The sequence below is a fragment of the Urocitellus parryii genome, chromosome 1 (genome assembly GCF_045843805.1).
Source record: "Urocitellus parryii isolate mUroPar1 chromosome 1, mUroPar1.hap1, whole genome shotgun sequence".
In the NCBI taxonomy this organism is placed as follows: domain Eukaryota; kingdom Metazoa; phylum Chordata; class Mammalia; order Rodentia; family Sciuridae; genus Urocitellus; species Urocitellus parryii.
Genome location: NC_135531.1, coordinates 5,310,474 through 5,326,279, shown reverse-complemented (window position 1 = coordinate 5,326,279; position 15,806 = coordinate 5,310,474).

The following is a 15,806-nucleotide window of genomic DNA, read 5'->3' as shown; positions in this document are numbered from 1 at the left end:
CAGATGGACTCCTCAAAGCACTCCCTTCCCACCCTACTGCTCCAAGCAAAGAGCAGCAGTGAGTTTACAAAAATATATTAAAAAAAAACATAACTTCCGCCCACATGGGTAAACATCCATGTGTCAATCCGCTTTTTGGTACTGTGATGAAATACCTGAGAAAATCAGTTTAAAGGAGGAAATGTTTATTTTTGCAACAGTTTCAAGGTTTCAGTCCATGGTGGGTTGGTCCAATTGATTCAGGCCTTTGGCAAGGCAGGACATCGTGGAAAGATCTACTAACATCAGTCAGGCAAGAGAGAAGGAGAGGAGAAGGAGGAATAGAAGAAGGAGGAGGAGGAGGGGGAGGAGGAGGAAGAAGAAGAACAGGAAGGGGCCAGAGACAAGATCTAGTCCCCAAGGGCACATCTTCAAGGACCTGCTCCCTTCAGTTGACTGCCTCCTCTTTCTACCACCTCCCGACATCCCCTCGGGTTAGAAATCCATCACTGGGTCAGTCCACTACGAGGTCGGAGTCCTCCTGCTTCAATCAAGCCCACCTCTGAACACGACTGCATCGAGGGCCAAGCCTTCAACAGATGAGCTTTGGAGGACATTCCTGATCCAATCCATAATAGTCCCCCTGAAGCAGAAATGGGACCAAGGTCCAGTGTTCAGCAGAACCAAGATGCAGATCTCCAGTCAGATGGGAGATGCGCTCCTGCTGGACGTGTGGGCAGAAGAGCCCTCCAAAACCAGGGGCCAGTGGGAGACTCACTCCCACATTGGCTCCCTGTAGCATCAGGGGCTGCAAGCCTGACAGGAAGGCAGCTCTGCAGTGGGCACCTGGCAGGCCACAGAGCACCAGGGATCTGTGTGTGAGGCCTGGAGAGGAGCACGTCTAGCAGGAGCTCGAGGACCCGCTGGGGTAAGCTGGGACACGGGGTTCCACGGCACAGAGCAAAGGGGGGCTGTCCTGGAGTCTGACTCCCGACAGAGAATCACTCCAAAGACAGTGCAAGGGCCAGAGGGAACGGCATCCAGGGAGCCGGAGCAAGATGACAGGCCCTGGCGCCTGACATGAAGTAAGCAGGAAGGGTCAGGCCACGGGTGAGTCGGCTTGGCCCCACTGTGACGGAAACACCCGTCACAATGACGCAGAGGGAGAAGAGTTTGTTTGGGGCTCACAGTTTCAGAGGTCTCTGTTCATGGAAGGTCCGCTCCATCGCTCCGGTGACAGTGAGGCAGAACAGTTGGGTGGAAGGGCATGGTGGAGGAATGCTGCTCCATCATGGCTGCCCAGAAGCAGAAAGAGGGAAAGGGGACCTCCCAGGGCAGCCCCCGGACCCACCTCCTCCAGCCAGGCCACACCTGCCCACAGTGACCCCAGTCAGTCCACTCAAAACAGGACGGGCCCATCAGGTTGCCACCCTCAGTGCCATCCCTTCACCTCTGAGTGCTTCTGTGTTAGCACAGAGGTTCTAAGGGACGCCTCATACCCAGCCATAGTAAGCCAATTAAAAAGGATGAAAATGGAATTTCAACAGGATAAATAACAGATATGAGAAAAAGGGACTGGAGAATTAGGATAGTATCCAGGTACTAAACCTGGCTTACTAGGAAATAAAGGGATAGCCAATGTGAAAATGATCCTAAAAGAGATTAAGATAAAATGAGAGTTTCCAGCACACACCTAGAAGAGGACCTAGGTGGACAGGCGACGCGTAGATGGTCATGGCTGAGAATTTCCCTGAAATACAAAAGACAGAACTAGATTTTTTTCCTGACTGCTTGCTCAAAGTGTGGATTCAACAGGGTAAATTTTAAAAATCTATATGTAATTTCAGGACAACAAAGTTAAAGAGTATTAAAGGTAGAAATACAGTTATAAAAACTTCCAGGACAAGAAAGATGTTAACTCAAAAGACTGATCCTCTCTGTGCTTAATGTGAAAATAACCATCACCTAGAAAAATCCATTAAAGAATTAAGCACATCAATTAAAGGATTTAGTTCATGGAGATAATACAATTTCTGTGATAGAAATCGAAGATCCCATTCACACACACAATTCCACGCACTGTCTCAGGCCACTAGGAGCCACAGACCCTGACCACAGAGTGCTTTTGAGGTCTGTCCACCCTGTGCTGACTACACTCTCAAGGTCTGCAATCTCTGAATTTCATCCCTACCTCTTCCACCTTCCACCAAACACCTGTGACCATCTCCCCTCCCCCGTCCTGAGTCCCACTCAAGAACTCGTTAATGACAGAAGGATATCATGGTTGTTGTCTTGCTTTGTCTTATTTTTATAGGCAAAATTTGCATTCATCATCCAGTATTGACACACTGTGTCATGATACACAGAGGCTTCTTAGTTTAGATCATGACAAATGGGCTTTGGTCCTGATAAATCCACCTCAGTTTGAAAATGTCATAAGTTGGAAATGCACTTAACAATGCAGCCCACTGAACACCCAGCTCAGCAGCACAGCGTGCTGTAGGTTCAGATGTGACCCTCGTGGCTGACGGGGAGCAGGGGCTCACGGGCGCTGCCCTGCACCTGGAGGGGAAACCACCCCACATAGCACTAGGCTAGGAGAAGATCAAATACAAAATGCTAAGTACACTCTGTCCCTAATGCATATTGCTTTCACACCACTGTGAATCTGGAAGTCACGTGCCAAACTGACTTAAAAGGGGACCATCTCTTCCCAGGAACAGCAGCACCTTCTTTCAGCATAAAGCAAGACCAAGATTTGTATCTGAGACTGTATTTTGCAAGCAATCCCTCAAATAGGTCATTAGATATTAACTAACTGTGTAAATTGATTAAAATCATTTTATAGTATGCACACATGTTTGGTGGATATTTAAGTTTATACATTTAAGTGATATTGAGGATATCTATGGAAATTCTTCCTGGGCTGGGGATGTATTATAACTTTTCTGGCATAAATAATGGAACTTTGTCTTCTTTATGAGAATTGAGAGCATTTTAGGTCTGGACAGTGAGGGGTACTTGTGTTTGCAGTTCAGTTGTTATTAATTTTTCACCTTTTGATTTTTTTGTGCAATATTAAAAGTGAGTGGCTATTCCAGGTCTCTTATTTTTTCTGATGACTTTCATGCTTTTTCTATTTCTATGAAGAACATCATTGCAACCTTAACAGGAATGGCACTGAATCTGCATAGTGCTTTTCTGAAAATTTTAATTCTGCCTACCCAAGATCACGGGGATCTTCCCATCGTCTAAGGTCTTCTTCAATTTATTTCTTTAAAGCTCTGTAGTTTTCACTGTAGGGGTCTTTCACCTCTTTTGATAAATTGATACCCAAATATTTTATTTTTTTCTAGGCTATTGTGAGTGGGAGAGTTTTCCTAATTTATCTTTCAGTTGATTGATCACTGATGTATAGGAACATAATTAATTTATGGGTATTAATTTTATATCTTGCTACTTTGCTGAACTCATGAGTTCTAGAAGTTTTCTGGTGGAATTTTTGGGGTCTTCTAAATATAGACTCATGTTATTGGCAAACAGTGATAATTTGAGTTCTACTTTTCCGATTTGTATCTTTTAATTTCTCTTCAAATTGCTCTGGCTAGACTTTCAAGGACTATGTTGAATAGAAGTGGTAAAAGAGGGTATCCCTGTCTTGTTCCAGTTTTTAGAAGAAATGCTTTCAATTTTTTCCATTTAGAATGATGTTGGCCTTGGGTTTAGCATGTGTAGCTTTTATAGTATTTAGGTATGTTCCTACAATCCCTAGTTTTTCTAGTGTTTTGAACATGATTGGATGTTTTATTTTGTCAAATGCTTTTTCTGCATCTATTGAGATAGTCATGTGATTCTTGGTTTTCAATCTATTCACGTGATGAATTACGTTTATTGATTTCCATGTGTTGAACTGAACTGGGATGAACCCTACTTGATTGTGGTGCACTATCTTTTTTATATGTTTTTGTATGTAATGTGCCAGAATTTTATTAAGAATTTTTGCATCTTTATTAGAACAATAAGAAGTCTAGAGTGGCCAAAGCAATGCTCAGCAAGAAATGGCAAGCAGGAGGCATCACAATACCAGACATTAGGTTATACTAGAGAGCTGTCGTAATAAAAGCAGCATGGTATTGGCACCAAAATAGACACAAAGACCAGTGGTACAGAATAGAAGACACAGAGACAAACCCATATAGATACAGTCATCTTACACTAGACAAAGTTTCCATAAACATACATTAGAGAAAAGATGGTCTCTTCAACAAATGGTGTTGAGAAAACTGGAAATACATATGTAGCAAAATGAAACTAAACTCCTCTCTCTCACCCTGCACAGAACTCAATTCAGTTAATCAAGGACCTAGGCATGAGACCAGAGACCAAGCACCTACTAGAAGAAAATGTAGGCCCAAATCTCCATCACGTTGGCTTAGGAACCAAATTCCTCAACAAGACTAAAGCACAAGAAGAATGAAGAATCAATAAATGGGTGGATTCAAACTGAAAAGCTTCTTCACAGCAAAGGAAACAATTAAGTATATGAAGAGAGAGCCTGCAGAATGGGAAAAAAAATCTTTACCAACTGTACCTCAGATAGAGCGTTAATCTCCAGGATATATTAAGAATTTAAAAAACTTAACACCAACACCAACAAATAACCCAATCGATAAATTAACAAAGGAACTAAACAGGCACTTCAGAGAATAAGAAATACAATTGGTCAACAAATATATGAAAAACTGTTCAACATTTCTAGCAATTAGAGAAATGCAAATGCAAATTGAAACTACACGGAGATTTCCTCTCACCCCAGTCAGAATGTACATTATCAAGAATTCAAGTAACAATAACTGTTGGTGAGGATGGTGGGGGGAAGCACATTCATACATTGCTGGTGGGACTTCAAATTAGGCAACCACTCTGGAATCTGGAGACTCCTCACAAAACTTGGAATGGAATCACCATTTGACCCAGTCATCCCATCCCTTGGCATATAACCAAAGGACTTAAGGTCACCATACTATACCACATCAGTGTTTATAGCATCTCAATTCACAATAGCTAAACTATGAAACCAACCTAGGTGCCCCTCAACAGATGAATGGATAAAGAAAATGTGGTGTATATATTCAATGGAATATTACTTAGCCATTAAGAAGAATGAAATTTTGGCACTTACTGGTAAATGGTTGGAACTGAAGACTACCATGCTAAGTGAAGTAAGCTAATCCCTAAAAACCAAAGGCTAAATGTTCTCTCTGATATGTGGATGCTAACACACAACGGGGGCGCGAGAAATAATAAAAATTCATTAGATTAGACAGAGGGGAAGGAAAGGAAGGGAGAGGGGATGTGAATAGGAAAGATGGTGGAATTCATTGGACATCACTTTCCTATCTGTATATATGAATACATGACCAGTAAAACTCCACATCAGGTACAACCACAAGAATGGGAAGTTACACTCCATGTATATATGATATGTCAAAATACATTCTATTGTCATGTATGACTAAAAAGAATAAATACATTGCTTTTTAACAGGGAGTGTCCACAGAAAGCTCTGCGATGTGTGCAGCATGGTAAGGGGACCCCGTGCCCCATCGTGCTGGGACATGTAGCACAGATTCCTGCTCATGGCTCAGGCCAGGCCCACCCAGCTTCCTGGTCTGTGGCCCACCCCCTCCCCAGCTAGGAGCAGAGTTCCCTCCAGTTTCCAGAAGCCCTCCTGGCTTGAAGCAGGAGGTGTAGGTCCTGCAGGCCAGGGCTGGGCCTGGATGGTGGCTCGGACCAGCAGGGGGTCCCAAGCCCTCTGCCCTCTGGAGATGCTGCATTTCATCTGAGCCCTGTGACCTGGACAACAGCCATGGGGAAGAAGTCCATCAGGTGTTTGTTGGTTTGTTTGTTCCAGGAAACACCTTGCTGCAGAGAAGCACTCTTTTCCCCACATGACTCTGGGAAGACCTCTGCATGCCCCTTATTTACCTATGAAAAGAGGCCCTCCCTAGGATTCCCATATTTACCTTTAAAAGGGTGAGCTGAACTGTTTGCACACAATGACCAATCTGAATGAAATGCTGGGTGGACCCAAGAGTTCTGCTTCTCCCAGGTCTCTGACTCCCCCCACCCTCAGGATGGACCCCCACACAGACCCTTCTGCAGGCCCTGCCTGAGAATCGGCTAACACCAGGGAAGCCACTCCCCGATCTGCTCATCCTCAGGCCACCCAACCTGGCAGTCTTGCTCCTGTGCCTCTCTGGACTAGGACTTCCTGCAGAACTGAGGTGCCGTGCAGTGCGGGTCCCGGGGTGGAGCCTTCGCCCTGCGGCAGTAGTCTTCTCCAACCCCATCTCCAGTCAGCCCTGCCAGGCCTGTTTTATTTGACACCGTGGTCTCAGATCTTCATCACCTAGGCTCTGGGACTAGGCTTTCATTTCTGAATTCCCCCAGGTATGAAAGTCCTGCTTTCAAACTCTGCTCTGTGGCCAGCAGCTTCTGCTCCTGCAAGACAGTGAGGTCAGCCAGGCCTTCTGGGAAGCACCACAGAATCACTGCTCAGTCTCAGTCTCCAACCCTGAACCCTGGGAGGCTCCTGCCCAAGGCTGAGCCCCATGGTATCAGAATCTCTCTCATCACGTGATAAATGCCATGCAGTCCTGTGCTGACCCACGTGGCCAACTGGGATCCCCTGGCTGTGGCACGGCTGTTCCTTTGCTGTCTGCTTCAGCCCAGCAGGTGCATCTGGTCTCAAGTTCAAGCTCCTGAGTCTTCCCAGGCCCATTGCATCTCAAAATATGGAGAGAGCAGCACTCCCTGCAACACTGCTGTTGGAGGATCGGAGAAAGTAACGTGTGCAGGGCTTTCACAAAACCCATGGAAGCCAAAACATCTCCCAGGGTTTTTATCATTAAAGCAAATTATTAGCAACATAATTGCGCTTCCTTAGAGAAAAGGATTTACAAATTTGGTCTAATTATATGATAAACCATTATAAAACATTTAAACAAGCCATCTAGATCTTAATGAATCAATATAATTAGATCTGAAAATTATGCTGAGTTTAAACATTTGGGCTTAAATTTCTCTAAAGATTAAAATATAAAATTCCCGGTAGATTAGCCTATCTTAATTCCAAACTCTTCAGCAAGTAAGACAGCAACTTTTCTCCAAGATTAACATTTTGTGAACAGCTTGAACTAAACTGTGATTATCTCTGTATTAGCAAGCTCACCACTTTGTGCCACAGGAACTGCCCCTAAATCATTTCTCCATGCTTAGAATCCATTCAGAAGCTTTGCTGAAATCATTTCATTTGGAAGCCTAAGTAATTTTGTTCTCACAAGAAGCTCCTTTGAGTGTTTTTCTTTCTTTTTTCTTTCTTTCTGTATTTTGATACTGGGATTAAACCCATCAGCACTTAACTACTGAGCCACATCCCCCTCCCCACTTATTTTTCATTTTAAGACAGGGTCTCGCTAAGTTGCTGAAGTCCTCACTAAGTTGCTGAGGCTAACTTTGAATTTAGGATCTTCCTGTCTCAGCCTCCACAGTTACTGAGATGGCAGTTAAGTGCACTGCCCCAAGCCTTTGAACATTTTGTTGATGACTGACATTTAACATGCGCTTGTGTGGGTAAATGACACCTCACCTTATCCACAGATGTCTCAGACACAGGTTTGCAGATGCAGAACTACAGGGTGGAGCAGTAGCCATCACCACACAGGTTCTAAGCAGCAAGGTCTCCCGGCTGGAAGAGGCCCTGCTCACATCCAGGTGCTCGGCTCGGTGGCTTCATGCTAGACGCAGTTCAGTTCAATTAGCTGGGACTGCTTCCTGCCCTCCCGCTGTCCCTCAGTGAGGGGAAGTCCTCTGTAAATTATCTTCCAGGAAGAAGAGATGGATGGAATGCACAGAGATCACAGGTACACATCCAACGTAGCCGACTCAAGTGCAAACTGTCCTGCCTTCAAGCTTTGTAACTCCGAGCAAGTCCCCCAGACACGGTTGGTCACCTCCTTCATTTGCCTTGTGGTCAAAGTCTTCTGTAAAACCACCAGACAGCAATGAGACAGCACACAGCAAAGCTCTCAGGAAGCTGAAGACATGACTTAAATGAACGTCACCAAAATCAAAACCAGAGAAAACTCTGTGCCAGCCTCGATTCCAACCCTGACACTAGAGGTCACAAGGGCACCGGTCCAGGCCCAAGTTCAGTTCAGCCCCTTGAAAGACCATGGCATTTCTTTGCTGCACACAATGTGCATCATCTTGTAAGCCCAGAGCAAAATGCTGTTAAAGACTTGAAATATGACAAACCAGGGAAAATTGCTAATGCTAGTAGCTCAGTGGTGGGGATTGGAGCAGAGAAGACTGGAACCTCAGCTGAGATGAACTGTCCCAGCAACTCACGGACCCATGGATGAGGAGCTGACATTCCACTGAAGATCAGAGAAAGGAGGGAAACCTGTTAGGCATCCTCACTACAGCCCGATTCTACCACTGTGGACGTAGGGGCAGAGTGGGGTCTTCCCCGACACACACAAAACCCACACGGCATTGGCTCCGGGGCTGGGTGGTGAGACAGCTGACAGAGGAGCCTGGAAACATGTCCATCTGTGTTCTAGGATGGCGAGAAAAGTGGCCACACCGTGACCGTTGGTGTGTAAAGGTGGAAAGCCCTTACTGAACTCCGCCTGGCCAGGCTGGGAGAGGCAGTGGCATGAGCCACTTGACAAGACGCTGCCAGAAAGGTTTGATTTCAGAAAAGAACTACTCGGTTTCAAGCAGAGTCAGTTGAAGTGGTGGAACTCAGAAGTTTCAGAGCATGAAGATCTGGAAAATGGCTCTGTTCTGATACAGCGACTACCTGGGGTGCAGCATTCCTTCTCACTGTCCCTGGACTCTGCTAGGTATTCAGCCCCGCTCTAAGGAAGACCACAGAGCGTCCAAAGGTTCTGGTATGTTCAGAGGGGGGCTCCTGCCCATTTTCTGCATTGCTAGTATGTTACTTTTCTCTCTCCATATTGTCAACAGTTCCTACTCCAGGAGTGGGGAGAGAAGAGGGGCTGCTTTGTGGTGATTTACTGAGAGCTTCGTGCACCTCGACTCTCTTAACCCCGCTGCCAGCAGGACTCCATGAGTGGTGTCTAGGATGGCCCAGTCACTCCCAGGCTGAAGATCACTGATGGTTCTTCGTCCAGCCTGACGAGGCTTGAAGTCACCCTTCTCGGGTTGGTCTTTATGCACACACAGGCTTGGTCTTTGCTTCCCCACGAAAGCATCAAGACACATTATAAATGGCTATTGATGAAGTGTCTGGTAGGGGTTGTCTTTGTCCGCTTTCTGTAGCTATCACAAAAAGCTTGAGGCTGTGTCCTTTATAGTGAAAATAAGATTATTTGGCTTACGATTCTGAAGGGCTGGGTGTCCAAGTAGCATGGCTGTCATCCCGAGAGGGCCTCCTGGCTGCATCACAACATGGCAGATAGGCAGATGTGAGTGGAGGATCACAGGATGAGGCAGTGGGAGCCAGAGAGCAAGGAGAGGTGAGCTTACTTTATACCAGTCCATCCTTGGGCAACTAAAGCAGTCCCGCGAGAACTCATCCCCTCCCCAGAGGACTTTAATCCCTTCCAAGGATGGTGCCCACGACCTAATCATCTTCCCTCAGCTCCCACTTCTTGAGATTCCACCTCTCAGTGACCTTACTAACTAACCAGCACGTGAATCTAGGAACAAACTACCTCCAAACCCACCAGGGCATCAATACAGATGGTGGTGCTTGAAGAAAAGTTCTGGGGAGTTTTGACATCAGAAGGAACAACCCATCTTTTCACTTCAAAGAAAATCATTACATTTAAAAATCAGTGGTATGTATCCCACTTCCCCACCAGAATGGCTAAAATCCAGAAGAACTTATTACACTCATCACTGGCAGCAATGTGGGACAAGGGACCTCCTTTACTTATGGTGAGAGTGCAAAATGCGAGAGCTACTTTGCTTTTTTATTATTATTGTTTTAAACATCCTGATACAGTCTAAAGTGTTTGGAAATAAAAATGATTTCTTTCTTTCTTTCCAGTTTGGCAGTTTGTTATGGAGTGAATATAGCCTTACCATAAACCTAGCAATCGTATGCCTGGGTATTTACCCGCGTCATTTGAAAATGTATGTCCATGCCAAAACCTGAACGTAAATATTTATAAAAACTTCTTTCAAAATTGCCCCAAAACAGGTAGCAATAAATGTGCTCTTCAACAGGTGTATGGGTAAATAACTTGTCGTGCATCTACACAGTGAAATGGTAATCAGGGATAAAAAGAAATGAGCTGTCAGGCCAAGAAAAACTCAGATGAATCCTAACTGCATATTGCTTCATGAACAAAAGCCTGTCAGGAAAGACTCCTTCTGCTTACAGGATGCTCCGGAACAGGCAGAACTGCAGTGACAAAGGTCAGAGGTCCCCAGGGGCTTGGAAGGGAGGGAGGAGGACAGGTCAGCAGAGGGAATCTCGAAAGCAGGAACCCTATTGCCTATGATGTTGTAGTGGTGATCCGTGGTGTAAAACATCGGTCGAAACCCACAGAAATGTTCATCACAAAGCATGACCTTTACTGCATGCAAATGTAACGAATCATTTAGGACTTTGGAGTGACAAGAGGTCATAACTGCTTTACACATATCTACAATGACCTCCCTGAAGAGGGTGGGGGTAAGGTGCTGTCCCTCATGACTTTAAAGCAAAGTGGAATTTGTAAGACTAAGGGCAAGAGCAGCTACTTCCACACAGTGCTCATGTTGATAATGTTGTTACCTGTGGGATGTGGGTCAGCAATGTGACACTATGACACACAGAATCAGTCTGTTAAATGGATTGGGCAGGATGGGAGCTAGATTTCTCACTGTTGGAAGAGAAGCAGACAGAGAAGCAAGAGGCAGAGACTAGAATTCTCCATGTGATCATGGATGAAAGATCAATACGACTCCCATTTACCTTAACGTAGATGCATGGCTATGTGCAGAAATGTTAGGTATTTGTGTGTGCGTGGCTGGTCTACACACGTATATTTCCTCATCTGTCAACTGAGGGAACCTAGAAAGAACACACCCTCAGAACAAAGAGCACACCAGGAGCCCAGGTCTTGGTTGCCAGGACCATCCTCCAATAACCAGGATAAAGGCTCCTGGGGCTGAGTCCAGACTGGGCAGAGAGTGGACATGGAGAGCTGGGGGCCCCTTCTAGTGCAGCAGGAAGGGAGCAACACAGAAACACACTCACACACTCACACACTGACATAAACACACACACACACTCTCACACACTCACACACTGACATAAACACACACACTCACACACACACACACTCACACACTCATACACACTCACACACTCACACACACACTCTCACTCAGACACATTCTTACACACTCTCACACACTCACACACACTCATACACACACTCTCACTCAGACACTCAGACACTCAGACACATTCTTACACACTCTCACACACTCACACACACTTACACACTCAGACACACACTCTCACTCAGACGCATTGTTACACACTCTCACACACACACACTCTCACACACACACTCAGACACACACTCTCACTCAGACACACTCTTACATACTCAGACACACACTCAGATGCACACTCACAAAATACATACTCTTTCTAACACACACGGACATACACTCACACCCTAACATACACACACACTCATACACTGACATAAACACACTCACACACACACACTCACACACTCACTCTCAGACACACACAGTCACACACACTCAGACTCTCACATACACTCACTCACACACTCACACACTCTCACTCAGACACTCACTCAGACACTCTTACACACTCAGACACACACTCAGATGCACACTCACACACATACATATTCTTTCTAACACACATAGACACACACTTAGACACACACAGACTCAGATGCACACTCACACACATACATACTCTTTCTAACACACACGGACACACACTCACACCCTAACATACACACTCACACACTCTCACTCACAACACACTCTCACACACACTCAGACACTCACACTCAGACATTCACACACACTCCCAAACACACACAGACACACATACACTCAGATGCACACTCACATACACTCTCTCTCACACACACATCAGAGGCACACGACGGGGTAGTAGAGACTGAACGTTTGTGTCCTAGTGTTCATGTGCTGAAGTCTAACCCCCACAGTGACAGTGGGCGTGGTGTTTTGGGGGATGACTAGGTCAGAACAACGGAGCCCTGTGACGGACATCAGGCCCATGGTCCCAGAGTGCTCCCTGCCCTCTCCACCACGTGGAAGGGGCCGTCTGTCTCCAGAACCTGACCCTGCGGCACCCTGAACCTGACCTCCAAGCCTCCAGAACTGCGAGAGACAGACTCATGTTCATGTGCCACTGTGACTGTGGCAAGCTTCTACAGGCGCTTGTGTGGATTGGCACATGGAGGTACGTCCAATGGCTTCCAGGTAGAACTCCCAAGACCCAAAGCCAGGATGATCCGAGCAGCAGAACACACACAGCAATCGTGTGTGCGACGGAGCATCCCGGGTCTGTGGGGTCTAAATGAAGAATAAATAGGGAGCTCAGAGAAGAAGGCATCTCCTGAGCCGAATTCCAGGTTATTTCTACAGGAGAGCTTCCCCAGAGGAGGGGACCGTAACTCTCTCCTTAGGTGGAGGTTCTGAAAAGCACTTCCCCTGGACAGTGCTGCCTGGGAAGGGAAGGACACCCCACCTCCGCCAGGTGGTCAAGGTCAGCGCCTGCAGTGCTGAGGGCGTTGCCCTTGGTATGGTGGAGGAGAAAGGCAGAAAGTAGAAGTGTGAGAGTGTGTGTGTGTGTGAGTGTGAGTGTGAGTGTGTGTGAGTGAGTGTGTGAGCATGTGTATATGTATGTGAGTGTGTATGTGAGTGTGTCAGTGTGTGTATGAGTGTGTGTGTATGTGAGTGTGTCAGTGTGTGTGTGTGTGTGTAAGTATGTGTGTGCTGCTCCCTTTCTGCTGCTCTAGAAGGTGCTCCAGGCTCACACGTCTACCCTCTGCCCAGTCTTCTCAGGGGTCTTCCTACAAGGTACCCATAACCCAGGCCACTCACCAGATCATCAGGGAGCTGTTGAGAGACTCTAGAGCTTACTTCACCTGTACTCCTGGACTGTGGAGGTCATCCAAGATGAGGAACGTCTAAGGAGTTACCCCAGGCAACAGTGGCCTAGGAGACAGGACAACTAGCTGTACCATGAAACACCTTGTTCTGGGACAGAACAAGGACACTAGGTAAAAACTAAGAAAAAGCAAATGAAGTATAGATTCTGGCTAGTACTAATATATAAATATCGATCCACTTACTGCAACAAAGTTACCATACTTATGTGGATATTCACAACAGAAGAAACTGGGGGTGAGGTTCATGGATACTTTACATTTGCACCTTTTCTGTAAATCTAAAACTGATCTGAAATTGAAATATTACTAAAAAAATGTAATAGAATATTCACAAAATGGGTCTCTCATTTTCTTGATACTTCCAAAGTTATAATAAATCAAATGATCAAAGTAAGTCTCTGATTTTCCTAGGGAGGTGACATTTCATGAAACAGAGAGTTAAAATGCTGAAGCACTGTTAGCAAAGAGCATGTGACCTGGAGCTCACTGGACAAGATGCCAGTCTCTCCAGAGGAGGGTGGGGGAGTGACAGGAGAAGCCTCCAACACCTCAGGCCAAACATTTCCAGCAATGTTTCAAAGTGCAGAAAAATAATTGCTCAAGCGAATGAGTTTGATGATAACTCAAGCAATAGCACCACATTTAAAATTCCATTTTATCCACAGTCATGTTCTCCAGGACTGCACATTCCCAGCAGAGGGAAGGCAAGCATGCTGTCCTAGGCAGACAGCTGCCCTCCAAAAGATGTGCGAGTTCCAGCCCCCCGGGGCCTGTGAGCAGGACTGTACCTGGAAATAGGGTCTTTGCAGATAATCTGGTTCAGATCAGGTCATTAAGATGAGCCCTAATCCAATCAGTCTGAGTCCTTATAAAGGAAAGACTTGGGCACAGAGGTGCACCCACTTGGGGAGAACTACAGGGAGATCAGAGCTCAGCCGCCGTCCCACTGAACGCCGCAGGTTGTGAACAAACTTCAAGAAGTGAACAGAGAAGATGGGGTCGGTTCCTCCCTGCAGTTCCCAGAAGGAACCAACCCTGCTGGCACTTGGTTCTAGACGTCTGGCTCCAGACTGTGGGACAATGAATTCATACTGTGGAAGCACTCAGGCTGTGGGACATCATCTTGGCAACCTTAGAAAAGTAACAAACACAGCCCGCCTCCCTCCCGTTTCCTTCCTTCCTTCCTCCCTCTTTCTTCCCTGTGTTTCTCTGCCTCTCTCTCTCCTTCTTTCTATTTCTTCACTCCTCACTCTGTACATGCTTCCTAGTTCCCTGGAAGACGAACCCACCTGCCTTTTCTGCAAGTGCAGATGGGAACAGCCAGTCACGGGCCTCACCTGCTCACCTGCTCACTGCTGTCCCTCTTCACTGCCACCAAAGGGGGATGGTGACTAGACTCCTACTCTTTTCTCCACCAAGTCCCACTGAATAATTCAGTAAAAAACCTTTTGATTCAACATCGCCTTGCTTATACGTTTATTTCCTGAAGTCTCTTGGCATTAATTATGTATGGTCAGCGTATTATTTCATTTTTTTGTGACATTTCTTGTTCATTTCTGTGTCATCTGCATCTTGGGCTGTACAGTGTCAATGCATCCTGAAAACAAGTGTGCAGTTCAAGGAGTTCATTAAATGCTAACAACGAGGTAACTGGTGTTTTAAATTATTTATGTCTAGAATAAACCACTGCAGGATGATGGTGAGTGTGTTCTTCCTGGTTAGGGAAATGCTGGCCATGGTGTCTACCCCGTGAGATGAGATGAGGTTTTTGTCTATTTATGGCTAAACTGCTTCCCATATGAGTCTCACAAACCAGCAGGTCCAGTGACAAAGGGTGAAGGAGGGTCTGGCAACAGGGTCTTCGAGAAGCCAGAGCTCTGCGCAGCACGGCTGTCGTCCCCTCCCAGACGGGAAGTCGGAGGAAACTGCTCTATGCTGATTTCCTCTCGTGGCCAGGATGGTCAGGGACTGGGAAAGAACGGGGTTGAGAGACTGGGGACAGGCAGAGAGAGGGACCTTTGGGTTAGGCTCAGCCGTGAAGGTGTTGTCAACCCCGTGAGTGCCCACCAGAGCCCCTCTCTGCAGAGGAGGCCGTCAGCAGTGTGGCCAGGTGGCTGTCAGTTGGTGGCTTTCCTCAGCCGCAGAGGGACAGCTTGAAACTCATCTCAGCAAGGCGGAGGCCTCTGTCGCTGTGGAGTCCCGTGCTGTCAACGCTCTGGGCCTGACCAGGCAGCTCCCTGAGGGGAACATCCCAGAGCTTCCCAGTTGATTCCAAGACACGCCTTCCACTGTGGAGGGGGAGGCTCTGCCTCCCTGGGACAGACGCACTTTGCGCAGGGACTTCCTTCCTCACCCACAGGACGTCCAGCTGCAAAATCGCCTGTGAGTGGGTGGAAGGTGCAGAATTCTCCATGGTGAAGTCTCCTCATCGTGGCTCTGGAAAAGCACCAACGCTCACAGCCAAACACAATCAGCAAAGGCCACACGCACACAAATCCGCAGTGGTGACATAGGACCAGGCTCCAGGTGGCAGAAAAAATGGGGGAAAGATCTGCTGAATCCTTATTTGGGATTCCAAGGAGAAGTGCAAATAATATCCTAAAATTCTGAGTC